This window comes from Polypterus senegalus, unplaced genomic scaffold (genome assembly GCF_016835505.1).
Source record: "Polypterus senegalus isolate Bchr_013 unplaced genomic scaffold, ASM1683550v1 scaffold_657, whole genome shotgun sequence".
Classification (NCBI taxonomy): domain Eukaryota; kingdom Metazoa; phylum Chordata; class Cladistia; order Polypteriformes; family Polypteridae; genus Polypterus; species Polypterus senegalus.
The window spans coordinates 2218-14081 of NW_024379412.1; the positions used below are offsets into that span (position 1 = coordinate 2218).

Sequence of the window (11864 nt, forward strand, 5' to 3'; positions counted from 1 at the left end):
CCATAAAATCATGAAATATCCCTATATCACCGGCCTTTACCAGATCCAGAACAAAATCAATATTTTACCACTCTGCATACACACAAGCGTACATGTAGGCCTACTGGTCATCTAAGGCCTTTTCCGGACGTTTTATTAGAACACCTTCCTGAGCTAAGGGAGGCCTCTGCCCCACGGACCCCGCCCCATCCGAGGCCTGCACATTTCTGAACCGCGTAGGGCCCCCAGACGGTTAAGAGCGGCCCTGACTCTGGTTGTGCAATCAGTCATTTAACTTATTTAAATAGAGAAAACTAGTCACCCTGCTGTTTGAGTGTGCAGAAAAGTGGGTTGGAGAGGAATCTGCGTTTAAACTGCGTAGTATTTTTTCCGCACAGTACATTTGCGAAAGGACTTGGTTGGTGGTAATTATTACTATTTAACAGAATCTACCCTTGTAATTAAACACAAGGCTGAAGTTAGGTACGTATTCGGCCGTCTTTTTATTCGCTCCCAGCTACATGCGTGCGTGCAACCCGCGAATGCACTTTTTCACAGTTTTTGCAAACTAGTTACTTATTTAAAAGGCAAAATATTTAACATTTACGACTGATGCCCTTCTCTAACATAACATTTAGTTACTACTGGTTACATTTGTTACACCCGGCGATCCCTCAACGTGCCGGCCAGACAGGTGAAGTGACTTGCTCATGGTCACGCAGTGTCAGGACTTGAACCCACAAACGCAGGGTTTAAAAGTGCAAAGTCATAACCGCAATGTCATATTTGAGAGCACTTTACACCAGTGTAGTGTCAGACCTATACTCCTAATTCGATTCCTAATCGGACCCCTAGATTACACCATTTTGCTTAATTTAAGGACAAACGTTGTGGACAAATGTTTAAAAACATACCAGCAAATGCTAAATATGGTGTTACGAAAAAAATGACATTTATGCTTAGCATTGGCACCAAGCGCCAGGACGGAAGGGTTCTCTGGTCTTTACATGGCTCGTTATCCTTAAAAGGACTGCTTGCCTCTTGCTGTACTAGTTGGAAAATGAACGTGCGACTGTGCTGTGATGCTGTGTGTATCGGCGCACCTGCTACTGATGATGTGATGCCAGCTCATTCTTTATGTGATTCATCCCTGGCTGATGTAACAGGTCCAACGCCGTTAAATAGGCAGAGAGCGCACGAGAAGAGGCACATCGGATGGTGACTCGTGTTGTAAAATAAGAAGCGCGGATCGGACAAAATCGTAAGAGTCGCAGTCGTGCACAAGCAGAAGTGACAGGTGGTGTCCTTTTTGACGGTGAGTGTCTTTTCAAGAAAATTTGAAATAATTTGAGAGTGCATATGTAATCCGTAGCATCAACGAAGATACACTGTCTACTTAATCACCCCTTTTTATCAAAAACATACAATTCATTTGGAAGTTTGGAGTAATGGTTTATCACTCACAACTTATTAATGGACTTGTGTCAAATTTAGTCTAAGGTTATCTCTGAAAGGTAAATGAAATTAAAGAAATGTAGTCAAATATGCGACATTGCGTGTACAGAGTGCTTTAACTGAGAATTTCGAGGATTTTTTGGTTAAGGATGACAGTGTGGTATTATTTTTACATTTTTATAAAGCGTTTGATACGATTGAAAACAGGTTTATTTTTAAGGTGTTGCTTTTTTGGTTTTGACCCATTCTTTATATAGTGGTTGCAATCGTTCATTTAAACTCTGTAATGGAACATCACCAAGATTTGATATTTATTAAAAGAGGTATTAGGCAAGGCTGACCACTTTGCCCACTCTTGTTTTTATTGGTAATGCAAACAATGGCCCTTCATATTAATATCATTTTCAAAGTATCAATCTGTTTGGGAGAGAAGTTAAAATTTGTCAGCGGATGACACCACAATTTTTTTAAGAAATGAACAGGAGGTTGTAAAAGCAATTTAGAGAATGAATATCTTCAGGAATAACGCTTGATATTGGAAAATGTGAAATTTTGCCATTAAAAATTGTAAAATTTAATTCAATTATACTGACATTTCAGTAAAACAAAAAGCGAAATATTTAGGAATTGATATATGTAAAGATCAGTTAGAAAGAAAATATAAAAAAAAAAATAAAGGTTGAGCAGAGACCTGTCCTTAAGGGTCGTGTGTTTCTGTTAAAAGTGGAGGGCATATTGTGGTCAGTTTATACAGCAATATCGTTAGAGACATACCAATCTGTAATAAATAATCTGGATAAACTTCTTTATACTAATTTTATCTAGAAAAACAAATATCACTATCTGAAAAAAATTCTTGCTAATACAACAGGGTGAAAGTGGACTGAATGTTTTATATTTTAAAATGTCAAACACTGTTTCTAACATTAAATAGATAAAAAAAACTTTCTAAAAAATACAAACAGTATGTGAAATATCATCTCTAAATTTGCTTTTGAGAACCTGGGTGGACCTGACATTTTACTAAAATGCAATTTTGATTCTAAAAGAACACTTGATAAGTTATTGAATTTCCATAAACAGGCACTTATATCTTGGACAGTGGCCTGTAAACACAATATTCCCCACATTTATGTATTATTTGGAATAACAGACATATAAGATATAAAAATAAATCCATCTTTTTTCAAACACGGTTTGACAATAATATTATACTGGTAAGACAATTACTAAATTAGAATGATTTTTTATTATCTTGTGAAGAGTTTTTGAAAACATTTCACGTTCCAGTTGCACCTAAAGAATACACGATAGTGTTTGATGCCATCCCAGAGGGGATTTGACTTTGCTGAAGGGCAGTCATGGAGTAGACAGGCAGCTGACTGGTCATTTGACATCTAATATATTATGGGGAGGTGGTCAAATATGTTACAATCATTTTATGAGAAATATATATTTAATAATTTTATATTCTACCTGCAAAAACCTATTGGAACACTATAAGGTTGTAAATGTTAATTGGCAAAATGTTTGGATGATATCTTATATTATCTGACCAATAAAATTAAGGAAGTGGCATAAAAACATTTACCCTGTTAAGCAAATATTATCCAGATTCAAATTCAGCCAGATGAGAATTGTATATTTTGTAATATGGATACAGAAACTATAATACATTTTTTTCAATTTATTCAATCCAAAATGTTATGGAAGTACCTTGAATATTTTGTACAAATTTCTTTGAATCTTAAAATATCTTTCAATTTTTTTGATCTTTTATTTTATTTTACATACCCAGATGTGGACAATAATAAATGTATTATTGATTATGGAGAAATACGACATCTAAAAATTAAAATGATGAAGTCCACACTAAGTATTAGTCTATTTAAAATAGAAATGGAATTTTATGTAAAAACCTTTCAAAATATTAAAAATAGCTGAAAGAAGTATTGACACGCTCAATTATGTGAAATTCTTAATGTAAATGAGTTAAATACCCTGGTTTTACAGGAATTTGTATTATTTGTCTTATTTGTCATATGTGTTTTAAACAATACTATTTTATTACTATTATTTGTTTATTGTATTTGTACTGTTTATAAATAAAGCATTAAAAAAGGATATTTTGACATAACCAAATTATTTTATTATTACTAAATTATTCTTAAGTAGCCCCAAATAACTCAGGGTTCACTGGTCTTTGTTTGTTGCCTACAATGAGTTGATAATTTCTGCAACTAACAGTTCTGAATTAGTGCCTTTTGTATCAGACAAGGGCTAGTCAAAGATTAATGAGTATTTGAGTGTATCAGTAGGCTCCAGTAGTAGATATGGCGCACTCAGAGGTTAGTGACGACTTAAGTGTATCAACAGGGTGCACATGAGAAATCATAGGCTTCACCAAACAAGCTGCTATGACGTCTGTCCTGCAGCCCATCCATGACACGGTTTACATATACCTATAGTGTAGTGTGGCTTTACCTGTTAGTTTTATTCATTTGTTATATATGTTTGTGTGTGTTTATTAGGTACTATAAGAATAGCAAAGAAATACTATTATAATAAAACAGATGTGTCTGGCACAAATTAGTATGTGTAAGGTGGTAAATATAAAATTAACAGAATAATAATTTTAAAGCTAACCTTGTAGTCCAAGCTCTTCCAAACTGTGTGCTTTTACAACTACTTTACACAGTGGCATGTAGTGTTTTGCTTTCTTTGTGAGCTTTTTAATTGTTTGCATATTTATTTATCCATCTGTCCATTATCCAACCTGCTATATCCTAACACAGGGTCACGGGGAGTCTGCTGGAGCCAATCCCAGCCAACACAGGGCACAAGGCAGGAAACAAACCCCAGGCAGGGCACCAGCCACAGCACACACTAGGGAAAATTTAGAATCGCCAATGCACCTAACCTGCATGTCTTTGGACTGTAGGAGGAAATCAGCGTACCCAGAGGAAACCCACGCAGACACAGGGAGAACATGCAAACTCCACGCAGGGAGGACCCAGGAAGCGAACCCGGGTCTCCTAACTGTGAGGCAGCAGTGCTACCACTGCGCCACCGTGCCACCATATTTATTTATACATATGGTATATATGCAAAATAGTGTAACACATTCAGTGGATTCAAAAAGTAATGCTTTCGATTTTTTCATAGTTTTCTATGTAGCACCATTGTGCTACATCATTCTTTCCCCAACAAGTCAGAATGACAAAAGGATTTGAGACATTTTCACAAACTTATTAGAAATAAAGCTTTGAAATATCACGTTGACACGAGTGGCACTTGAAATTTGTCTGAGGTGCTTCTCATTTTATTGATCATCATTGAGATATTTCTCACCTTTTTTTCCAGCTCTGGATTAAGGAACAGCACACACCTGTCTATATACAGTAAGGTCCCACAGCTGATAATGTGTTGCTTAGCAAAAACCAAGTCATGAGGTCAAAGGAATTGCTTGCTGGGCTTACAGACAGGATTTGGTCAAAGAACAAATCTGGGGAAGGCCACAAAAATCTTTGCAGTATTTTTTTAAGGTTCCCAGTAACACAGTTGGTTTCACTATTCTTAAAAGGAAGATGTTTGGAACAACCACAACTCTTTCTAGAGCTGGCAACCCAGCAAAAGTGAGCAAAAAAAGTCCATGGCAAAAGAGGTGACCAAGATCCCAATGGTCATTCTGGATAAACTCCAGAGAACCTGTGTGGAGATGGGAGAAACTTCTAGAAGTACAACTGTTACTCCAACATTCCTTGAATGTGGGCTTTATTTCAGAGTGACCAGGCAGAAGCCTGTCCTAAGTAAAACATGCAGGAAGTTTGTTTGGAGTTTGCAAAAGGGAGCCTTAAAGGCTCTCAGACTGAGAGAAGCAAGATTCTCTGATCTGATTAAACCAAGATTAGTGTTGTGTCTGAAGGAAACCAGGAACCGCTCATTATATGTGCAGTATCATTCAGCAGCTGGGACTCAGATGGGTTGAGGGAGAGCTGAACCGACCAAAGTACAGAGATGGCATTAATGAAAACTTTCTGACTGGGCTGAAGGTCCAGCTTCCAAAAGGACGATGACCCTAAGCACAAAGCAAAGACAACACTTAGCAAAATGTGAAAAAGTGAAGGGGTCTGAATACATTCTGAATACACTGTATCAGATTAACAAAGGTTTTTAAATAGGGTCAATAATAACAATAATAATCCAAACAGGTTTGGCACAATTGTGTACATTTCAATGACTTTTGAATGTATTTTTGCAAAAACCGTTTCAAATATTAGAAATAGTTCTTTCCTAGTCATACATAAGTAGCACAATTCCTCAGAGACAGACAAGCTACATGGCTAACTGTGCTACAGTATATTGCATTATATAGTACATGTAAGGCTTGTAAATACAGGTTTGGAACAACTGAAAATAACTCAGAGGCCTGTAAAAGTATTAATGCTGAAACACATTCTAACACTACTGGAGAAAAATACTTTCCTGATAGGAAATCTCTACTTGGAACAATTCCTTACTGGTAGACCAGCTACATTACTAAAGGTACTGTATTACACTCTGCAGTGTTTTTAAGGCATGTAAACACTGGTTTGATATAATTGAGTACAAGTCAGAAGTTTACATACACTTGGGCTGAATTCTTTAAAACTCACTTAATAACACCTCCACAGATTTTATATTAAACTATTAATTTGGTATATCATTTAAGACATCTACTTTGTGCAGGGCAAAATTATTTTTTTCCAATAATGTTCACAGACGATTGTTTCACATTTTATTTTTTTACTGATGCTTTGTAAATGTTATCAAGGTCAAAAGAAGCCTCTGTTGAGGTCTTACTAAAGAACAGTAAATTAGTTATTGTAAGTCTTTGAAATAGCCTATTGGGACTGGGTGAAAGTTGAGTGATTATTGTACGAAGCTGAATGGTAAAGTATTTTAGTAAAATGGTTAAACTCACTGTTCTGCGCATGCTGAAGTTCACCATGGTATGCATTTTAGAGAGATATTGTATTTCATGTAAAATTGTTTATTGTATCATTAAAGATGTGGGAAATGCTTCGATGTTATGCTCTGAAGCTTTATGTATCCAGTTCATTAATGGAGGTGAATTTAATAGATGATAAGTAGATGCAAATAATACTCCAGGGTTTCCTGCATTTTCATTTATAATTTTAGAAAATTAGGACCTTCTTTCAAATTGAACTTTTGTGTTACATTTACTTATGTGAGTCTGTAGCACTTCATAATGGACTGTCAATTTAGTTTCTGTTTGTTTTTGGTCAGCGTTCCTACTGTCTCTTTTAAGTACATAAGTTCATTGAGTTTTCCACGGTATTTTAATAATTGACCATTTCGTTATCAGTTTTTAAGGGCTACTACAGTATGTTAGTGTCAGCCCTCATCTTAGTGTTCAGATTTTCCATCTTAATGTTTACCTTGCTGGCTGTATTAAGATAAACATTAAATTTAGACTGACTACACAAAATATTGGCAAACCTACAATCAGATGCATCATCAGCATAACAATGTGCTGCTTTTTCGTTCTGGCCACAGATACCTTTATGTTAAGTAAAATGCAGAAGTGGTCAGATATGTCAGTTGTCAAGAATCTGCATCACTTCAGTTTTAAATCCTTTTGAAAGAACTACGTTCAGGATATGTCCTCTTGAGTGTGTGGGCTCGGTAACATGATGACTGAGATCAAAAGAATGCAGCAAATTAATTAACTCTCTTACATTTGGATCACACTGTTTATCTACGTAAAAATTTAAATTGTCTACTATTAGGAACCTATCAGAATTAGTTATTGTAATAGATAATAAATTGATCATAGTTTACTGTATATGTTTTGAAGGTTGATAAACAGTCATTAAGAGAGAATGCGGTCCACCTTGAGCTTTAGCAAGATACTCGGTTTAAACAATTTGAGAAAATACTTGCTAAACAACAACTCTTATCCTTAATGAACAGAGTAAACACATTTATAATTCAGAGGGGCTGCTTCAATTAGCCACATTTCACACATGGCATGGGAAAGGCGCTGTATAAATAAAATGTATTATTATCATTATTAAAATATAAAGTCTTTTTTCCTATCACTGATAAAATCATTTATGTAAAACGTCTTGCTAGTTAAAGCTCTGATATTAAAAAAAAAGTAAAGCCAAAAAAAGAGAGTCTCAAAGGAACCCAGCTGCTTCTAGGTTTTAGGACGACTTAAAGTGTCAAGTTATTCACGTTTAAACTGCTGTGTTTACAAGTTTTATTATAGGATCACTACAGTGCTTCTCTTTAGGTAAACCCACTGCAGATTTCTCATATTTCAAAAGGTTAGCAGTCATTAACACTGTATTACCTTTGAAATATTTTCAGACTCTCGCACAAAATCCTGGTCTTCCATGAAGACAAAGTCTTGCCTCTTGCACTGGGCTCCCGTAGGTGTGCAGGTCCAGCAATAAGTTATAGGCTTTGCCAAATCTTCTCAGCATGGAAAATGATAATTCATGCATTCTTCATGATTTCTCAAAGATATACTTATGTGCTTTTATGGTGGTGAAATATGTTTGAGTTTGTCTTTTCAGTTAAGGTGAAAACAGTTCAATTTTTATATCTGCTGCAAAAGCAAATATTATTACAAAATCATAACTTTTAAAGATGCCATTAATATGCCATTAGCATCATTGTTAATGCTGTGTTTTAGTGTTGCTTCTGTATAAAAAAAATTCATAAATTGATGTCTGGACTGAAGTTGTTCATATTTTTGCTTTGATGTGTGTTTATGGGGCAGCACGGTGGCATAGTGGGTAGCATTGCTGCCTCGCAGTTAGGAGACCCAGGTTTGCTTCCCAGGTCCTCCCTGCGTGGTGTTTGCATGTTCTCCCCGTGTCTGCGTGGGTTTCCTCCCACAGTCCAAAGACATGCAGGTTAGGTGCACTGGCGATTCTAAATTGTCCCTAGTGTGTGTGTCTGTATGCCCGCCCTGTGGTGGGCTGGCACCCTGCCCGGGATTTGTTTCCTGCCTTGCGCTCTGTGTTGGCTGGGTTTGGCTCCAGCAGACCCCCGTGACCCTGTAGTTAGGATATAGCAGGTTGGATAATGGATGGATGGATGTGTGTTTGTTATTTCAGGTTGGAAAACTGTAGTAACTTGAATTTCAGTAGCTTCAGTTTATTATGTTCCATTCAGAGTGAGGTGAATTGGTTGATGAAGAAATAAAAATAATGTTCCCTTCTTTATGCATGTATTCATTTTTATTATTATCCCAGGTTTATGTTTTGTTGATTTGGAAGTAATATGCATGTTGTTTGTTACTGAATACCTCCATTGGCTTACTGTCTCATATGTACTGAGGTAGTGGAGGTGAACCAGTGATACGTGATATGCCACTGAAATGTTAACAGTGAAGTGTTGGAAGCTGGGTAATTAAATAAAACAGCGCAGTTAAACGTATGCTTGCATCTTGTAATTGATTAGGATGGAAGGTTTTTATTGAGTTTTTGTTTATAATTGATATGTTTATGTACATAATATTTTGTAAAATACATTTTTAAGAAGGCATCATACTAATGTGCTTTCAAGTACACATCCACAAACAGTATATGTTTTACGAAAACGTATGTTATTTTTTATTTTAGGAGTTTAGTTTGGATTAATTCATTGCAGTTACTTAAAAATTCTTTAAAGAAAGTAGGATGGAAAACAATCATAACTCATAAGAATCAATCAAAAATAATTTACTACCGTATATTTTTGTGTGTAATAATTGCATAATTAAATGGAAGCGTCATTTAACAAAATATAGATGTATTTGATTCTAGTTTCTTGTTGTTTTCTGTGACACTTAAAAGAAATGGGACACCAAAAAAGTAAACTCTGAGCATTTTGCATTATGTAAGGAAAAAAAATCTTTTTAAAACTTAAGCAAAGGAAAAGGGGTGTTTTTGATGAATATATCTTTTCTTTCCAAATGTATCCCAATTTAAATATTTTAAGATGAATTATAATCCCGTGTAAACTATAAAAATTATGAAATCACAGTGAACATTGTCAGATACAGTATATTCTTTCAGCATGTTTTTATGTATGTATGTATTGATTATTGGTGGTCCATTGCACTGTGAGCTCAAAAATGTTAAAATGCAAAATCTGGTATGTCAGAATAGATTAGTAAAAATCACAAAGTCATAAGGATTTCAGTTGTGAATTTAAATAAAGGTTGGTAAAAGCTACAGTTCAAATATGTTTTTACAGCTATTTCAAAGTCTTTTTAGTAATTAATTTGATTTATTTTCTGCTTTATATGCTGCTTTTCTCATTAGGCAAGCAACATGGGCTATGATATAGAGCGCTTTGTTGGCAATGTGAATGAGGGACTTCTGTGCTGCATTTGTCAAGATGTGCTGGAAAACCCACTTCAGGCACCTTGTGAACATGCCTTCTGCAGTACCTGCATCCATGGCTGGTTGGTGCATCACCATAACTGTCCTGAAGACAGACAGTCACTTGATGTTTCAGTGTTGCGGCCTTTATCCAGGTAGCTAAAACAACAAGACATAGTCTTTTCATCTCAGCAAGTTGAATTTTCAATTTAATACTCATTTTTCAGCCCAGTATTGCACTGTGTATATATGCAAAGCTAAAAACTGCCTGAGGACATAGCTTTCCTTCTGCGTAGACTTTTCTTCACCATTGCCCTCAACATAGTTTTGTATTAATTCAGCACACTTTTACCTTTGTTTTTTAATTTTTTAAAAATGCTTTTTTAAATAGGTATATGAAGAATGACTTGAATCAATTGCAGATCCGATGCAGAAACAGAGAACATGGCTGTAATATGGTTTGTTCACTTGAATCTATAGATCTGCATGAGGTGACATGCATCAATCCCCGTACGTATCAATAGGACATTTTCAATTACGGTCTGTACAGTATACAAATTAAGTGTCTATAACAAATAAAAATTAATGTAATATTATAAAGACTTTAATAGTTGTAAGCAATTAAATACCAAAGTATAAATATCCAGATTACAGTAGTTAATACTCTTAAATATTGCACTTAGTTTTTAATTACAGCAAATGTAGGTATAAGCCAAAGCTACTGAATGTCTGTCTCCAGTAATATCTAAGTAATTGTGTTTTCATTTTAAAGGTAACAGCTCAAGTTATAATGCATCTGTTTTAGATTTTCCTTTTAACAAATTCTGACTTCACAAATTTCTTTTAAAAATTTTACAAAATGTTAGATTTTCCATATCACATTCTATTTTTTTTCTGGATGTAAATTTGAGTACTAACTGTCATACAATGAACAGATTTTTCTCATCCTATACTATTAATCTAATAATTATGCTATAATATAACCTTGTAACAGACTTAGGAACACTCCAAGATATTTGTATATTAGCATATTAAGATCTTAAAGTTGGGGAAATTGAAATTATGCAGTAAAAGCTAACAATGCAATTTAACTTAATGTCATTTTTTAAAGTTGGTATTAATATTTTACACATAATGATTCATAGGCTTCTTTTTCAATACATGCCATATAAATAAGGACAAGCCAGCAAAAACATAAAATTAATAGAAAAACAAAAATAAAAAATAAAGAGCTTACTTGGTAGACACAGGTTTGCAGTTAAAATGTTATTTTCCACAGTTGGCCAACAACACCATGCCTTTAATAAAAAATACAGAATAGGATATTCAGGAAGAACAACACATATTTTAAATAATTTGCTAGCAAATCCATTCTGTGTTATATTTCAAGAGTGTGGTTTTCCAGTGTTATGTATACTTATATTGCAAATAGGTACAGCCTTCTGGGGGTAAATTTAAAATGAAAACATTAAAAATGATGAAGTCTGTCTAATCAGCAGTTATATTGTAAACAACTGAAATGAGTTTTCAGTATTTGAGCAGTTACTGTATGTGCTGCATTTGGCAACATTTTCCAAAACGTTTTTGTATAGCATGAGATCTGAAACCACTTGAACTGATTTTTCCATATCTAGACATGGAGTATCTTCATTTTTACCAGATTTGTATTACATGTATAGATTCAATAAAATCAGTAATTAAAGCGTCAGTTATTTTAAAGTTTTGATATTTTCTGATTCATACATGTCTTAATATCTTTTTATGAATTATGCTTACCAGATGGAGTATTCAAATGCTACCTGTGTGCTGTGTATATTATGCTTATGTGTGGGTTTTTCAGTTCTCTTAAATGAAGAAAATTTAAATTCACACCAGAAATAAGTTGTATGTTACTCCTTCCTCTGAAATTTGTTGTAAGCACATGCCTAAATTGCATGAAAGATTATTGAGGCAGCTTACAGAGTAATGGATTTTACAGATGTTACAGCTTTTAGTGTATGTTAGTCAGACATGTAACTAAGGTTTTCAGTGTTTTCTGTACAAGTG

The 11864-nt window shown here is 34.6% G+C and overlaps 1 long non-coding RNA gene across 1 annotated transcript; it reads left to right on the forward strand.

Moving 5' to 3' along the window:
* Nucleotides 1-300: 300 nt before the first annotated feature.
* LOC120519896 lies at nt 301-11515 on the forward strand. The gene is made up of 4 exons (XR_005631693.1): nt 301-462; nt 1146-1294; nt 9759-9973; nt 10210-11515. It is a non-coding gene; the product is annotated as an uncharacterized LOC120519896 (long non-coding RNA).
* The last annotated feature ends 349 nt before the right edge of the window (nt 11516-11864 follow it).